The sequence below is a fragment of the Alexandromys fortis genome, unplaced genomic scaffold (assembly GCF_014885135.2).
Source record: "Alexandromys fortis isolate MF-2015 unplaced genomic scaffold, M_Fortis_MF-2015_v1.1 scaffold_172, whole genome shotgun sequence".
NCBI lineage: Eukaryota > Metazoa > Chordata > Mammalia > Rodentia > Cricetidae > Alexandromys > Alexandromys fortis.
In genome coordinates, this window is record NW_026068061.1 from 2619168 (window position 1) to 2624508 (window position 5341).

General features: G+C 44.2%; 1 long non-coding RNA gene across 1 annotated transcript; it reads right to left on the reverse strand.

The window, feature by feature from the left end:
• Positions 1-2540: 2540 nt before the first annotated feature.
• Positions 2541-4340, reverse strand: LOC126487435 (uncharacterized). Its single transcript, XR_007588383.1, has 3 exons — positions 4136-4340; positions 3289-3479; positions 2541-2643 (listed from the first exon to the last, which is right to left on the reverse strand). It is a non-coding gene; the product is annotated as an uncharacterized lncRNA (long non-coding RNA).
• Positions 4341-5341: the final 1001 nt, after the last annotated feature.

Below are 5341 nucleotides of genomic sequence, written 5' to 3' on the forward strand. Positions count from 1 at the left end.
AGCCTGGTCTACAGAGCTAGTTCCAGGACAGGCTCCAAAGCCACAGAGAAACCCTGTCTCGAAAAATCAAAAAAAAAAAAAAAAAAAGAAAGAAAGAAAGAAAGAAAGAAAGAAATAATAGATGTTCTTATAACTAAAGGGGATTGGTAAAGTCACCAGGAGCTTAGAATAAGGACAGCTTAGTCCCTTAAAATTGGACTCAGAAAGACCAAAAAATTCTGCCTCCAGATTTAATACAATCACACCTCCCGTCAATTATTGCCAAACTGGAACAGCTGAGGCGAAGAGCAAGCCACAATTAGAACACAGATGCAAAGGGCTTCCTTGTAGAGTTTTCTGAGGAGGGAGGAGTCTGGAAGGCATGTGTGTCCCAGATGTAGCCCTGTGTGCCCATCTGGAGAGACACTGGCCTGAGCCCTTGAGATCGTGATGGCTGCACCAGCACACTGAGATGTGTTACAATTGAGCACACAGAGAAAGGCAATTAGCAGTGTCCCTCAGAGGAAAGCAAACACCATAGAATGGGGTCCTTCTCCAAGAAATTCAAGTTCAAGTCTTTCAGGGATCTCTCCTTTGGAACTGATCTAGAGAACCAAATGCCTATACTAGAAACCGGCATCCACTGCTTCAGCTTGGACGGGTTCGCTTCCCTATGTCAGAGTTTGCTGTCTCCAAAATGGAGGTGACTCCTTCACAAATGGACTAAATGGTATATCACACACAAACACAAGCACACACGCACACACACACACACACACACACACTTCAGAGTAGCATGGTTAACTACATCCTACATAAACTAAGGGATTTGAATAAAAGGCTCTCCGTGGACTTCTCTGTCTAATGATAGTAGCCCATTTTCTGCTACTATAACACAATGCATGAAGTTGGGTAATTTGTAAAGAAGAGCTTTATTTAGCTCACAATTTAGAAGCCAATATTTCTAACTCGGTCTCTCTGCTTTGGCCTTTATTTAGAAGAGGTTCCATAGCAGATGGTATGACAATGGCTGGATTGTGTGCAAGAGAAAGAAATCACATGACACAACAGATCATATATATAAACATGATATATAAATTGCATATATATATGCAATTTAAAAATTTCTAATGATATTTATATACTGGTTTATGGGAAAGACAACTATTTTAGACTCAAGCTTTTGAGGTTTATATGATTTGTTTATTTTTATTCAATTCTACCTCTCACAGAGAGTTCATTTAGGACAGAATAAATTAAGGCTGAAAGTGGCAGAAATAAACGTGAAAATGGCCAGTCCCGTGACAAGAGAAACCTAGATTTAGAAATCCAACCTGGAGATTAAGCTGCTGGAAATAGTCTTAATGTATATTTTAGTGGGAAATTGTTGACATTCTTTCCATACTTCCTGGCCTCAGCTATTCAGTCTTCTCTGCTGTGGTTAAGGGGAACATTCGGGACTAGATAACTTTGGAGAATTAGGGAGACAGTGCCATGCCAGTGGTTAGAAGAAAAAAAAAGAGTAAAGAAAGAGGAAGGGGAGAAGGAGGGAAGAGAGGAGAGGAGAAAGAAAAACAAAGAAAAAAGCAGAGGGCTTCAGTTGCCTGAGGAGAGCTGGTGAGAAGCGAAGGCTGGGAAGGCAGAGGAGGGCTCCGCAGAGGCTCCGTCTCTCCTTTGGCAGGGCCAACGGGACACACAGATCGGCAGTAAAGTAACCCAGGCAAAATATTAGAAATGGGTGTGCTAAGACATTATTTACATAAACTGTACAAATAAAAGCAAACTGCAAGAGAGGGTGAGGCATTTCTGATTACACCGAGGTGTCTCCAAACTAGTTAAATCATCTTCAGATGCATCCTCCAAAAGATGTGTTTGCTTATCTGTAGCGTCACATTTGTGACGAGGAGGAGTTGCAGTCAACGAGCAACAGTATAAAATGGGCACTTAGATTGAGTTTCTCCTCTTATTTGGACCCCAGACTTGATAAGACCTATTTGCATGAGAATTTTGAGATTGGGAGCTTTGGGGACTGTGGGCGTCCCATTTGCTGCAGTGACAGTCCTGCGTGTCTCCTTTTTTTGGGGGGGGGCAGAGTCACAAGCGTTAAATTCTTGATAGAATCTCTCCTGGCTTTCACTGTGGCCGTAATCAACTAAGAAGACTTTGCCTGGGCTATGACCTCTAATAAGATCATGAACGAATCATTTGAATGGAGCCCAGATAGAGAGACTGTGATTTAAGAACTAAAACCTTCAGATTCTCCACCAACAGTTTGGTAAACTCATCACGGAGCCCAGATTTGTGAGGCTAGGGGCTAGGAGCCTGACTGCGTTAATCCTGCAGATGCCTGGCGTCCACCCCACCCTGAGGAATCTAGAAAGAGGACCTCTCTCAGAGCCAAGAACTGCCTTCAGGGCTGCCCACAGCTCTCTTCTGGGAAAGCCCTGTAGAAAACAATCATTTTAAATAGATCATATTCAATTTTATTAAAAAACCAAAACATCTGGGGCATTGATTTGCAAACTCTGTAATGCCATCGGTATGTCTGATCTGGCCAAGATATTAAAGAGACATTTAAGGAGAAGTCAGTGAGCGTCTCCAACTCAAGCTTTGGCAGATTCAGTGTCGTGGTGCCTTGGGTAATTTGTCTTCCTTTATGTTTCTCTGTGCAAAGAAGAGGGGATGGGTCATTTGCAAAATAATTTACTGTGACACATCCATTATAGTGAACGCATGTACCACTTGCCAGCACTCCCGGACAAAGCTGCCCCCTCCCAGATGCTCAGCCATATGTCCTAGGCGTGATGTGAAGACCTGGGTGTTACGTTGGTGGAGAAGGATTTCTGGGATCTAGACATTTTAATAGAAATCCCAGAAAGCTCGGGGGCTGCTGGCTCGGGTGAAGGAAGCAGCGGGGAAAAGTCTGGTCAGCTGGGGGCTAGGTATTCCTAAGGATGCTTTCGGGCCCTGACCACAGGCTGGAGTGAGGTTGATGGTCTCACTGGGGCCAAGAGTCATGCTGAGAAATGCTCAGGCTTGGTTTATAGAGCTTTCCATGGCCCTTGGCTCAAGTTTCCTGACTTGCCAACTCCCACCCCACCCGGCTGGCTCTCCAGCCCCTGTCTTCTAACAGCAGCGACCCCTTGGCGATCAGAGCTCTGGCCTGCAAGTTCTTAAGTGCACAGCTTACCAGAGCTACGAGAAAGCAGCTGCTGCTTGGCCATGCTCGCTTCTGGCCTCCTGCCTATTGCAAAGCTAGCTTCGCTGCCTCTGCTTTTGGAATGAAACCAACGCTTATTGAACACCTACTGTATGGATGACATCTACGACGCCCAGTGACAAGCAAGACAAAATGTGGCATATAATGGGTCTTTGTCTTGAAAGACCCCACCGTCCAATTGGGATTTGGTAATCTCTTCTATGTCCTAGCAAACTTGAGCCACGTCTCCCAAGCACTTTATTCTTCAGTGTCTCCATAGGCAAAGTCTTCTATGGGATTGCTATAAAGTAATAAGGATAAAATGCTTAGAAGAGTATATCATCACAGTAAGCACTAGTAAAATTTGGCTAGTTCTTTTGGCCCTTCACACTAGGAAAGGAGCTAACAATATTATTTATCTGCCATATTTTACATTAAGAGTTTTGAACTCTCACTGTGCCATGTAAGGTGGACATGGCTGTTACTAATTCTTTTGTTTTGTTTTGTTTTGTTTTGTTTTGTTTTGAACACAGGGAGGCTCTGCCACATTGCCCGAGCTTTCTTTATTGACCGAGATAACAGTCAATGTCAAAGCCACGTGGTGCCGAAGCTTGAGACTTTATAAAGACAAAAGAGATTTGAAATAATGCTTCTAAGATACTAGAGGGTGTATGGTAAAATGATAGCCAGTGGATTTCCCAACAGTCCTTGGGGGACAACTCAGCAATAGAACTGCCTTTTAGTGTGGAACTGCCAGCGGCAACAGAGCTCTCCGCTCTTCCTGGCACCAGGCCTGAGGGGGCGAGGAGGGCAGAGAAATTCCTGGAGCCTGAGAAGGAGGAATGTGTGAGGAAGGCCGTCTGGCGGAAGCTGCCTGTAGCTCTGGGCAAAGGGAGATCAGTCAACCTGCCCATGACAAGCAGTCGGTGAGCCAGGAAAATAAATAACCCGTCTTACCTTCTCCACCTCTCCTTGCCAGGGCCCTTGAGCAAATACTCTCTTTGCTACTGTCCTGGAGGCCACGCTTCTTGGCAGGAAAGGGTGGAGGAACACAAGATGGTCCAGAGGCGCTCGGTAAGGAGGCCAGGCAGCCTGGGTACCTGGGCCAGCTCATGGTTGCCTCTGTTATTTTCCTGTGTTGGGTGACTTGTGTCCAGCCCAGCTCTTCTGGGCATACAATAAAGGAAGAACTTGACTGTTTTTATTGTTCTTGTTGTTGCTTTAAGACAAGGCCTTGCATGTAGCCTAGGCTGGCCTCAAACTCATGACGATCCGCCACCGTACCCAGATAATGGAAAGGTTTTCTACTCTGTGCGTTGGTGTAATTGTGACTCCCTGAGTAGTCAATTGAGGGCTTTTGCCCAAAGAAAAGAAAAAAAAAACTTACATTTTTTTCTTTTTTTAAAAAGGAAGTTTTTAAAAAGAAGTCTTGGAAATCCTCCTTTTTAAAACACAACCTTTGTGGTTTGTCTCACTGGATGTTCTAACAGAGGAAAGGGCCTGTTTGTTTACATTGCTATGCAACAGGAGGCATTGAGTAAATGGTTTCCCAGTTTTTATTATTTTAAACTTCACCCAGGAGAAAATTGATCCAAGCTTAAGAAAGAGCAGAAACAGAATCTAGAGTTTTCAGAATTCTACGTTTAATTTCAAGGAACAGATAATATTAACAAACAGGAGAGAGATTAAAAAACAAAAACAAAAAAAATCTCCTAGTTCTCATTTTCAAGATAAATTCCATATAAAGCTTTGTCTCTACTTAGAAAGATTATTTTATAGCCAACTTTGCATATTTCACACTAACAAACTCTGGAAGTTGGAAATATGTCACTTGTCACCAGATGTTACCAGAAGGTTAAACAGCTGTAGAATTCTTTCCATCTCTCTTTCTGACACCAACAACACATACCAAGTGCCCAGCTGAAGCAGTCTCAAGCAGGGACAGAAGAGGGCCAGATGTCACCTCATACCCTACATAACTTCAAGATCACCCCCCATTCTGTCTATAAAAACTTCAGATCCCCCCGCTGCACCATTTTCACGCGGCCAGGAGACCTTCGGTTTGACGTGCATGCCTGCGCCAGTTCTATCTGATGGGCAGCCTCGTGCGGTTGCTGGACTTTCTGCTCAAGCTGGAGGGGAAAATGCACACGAGTGCCCTGA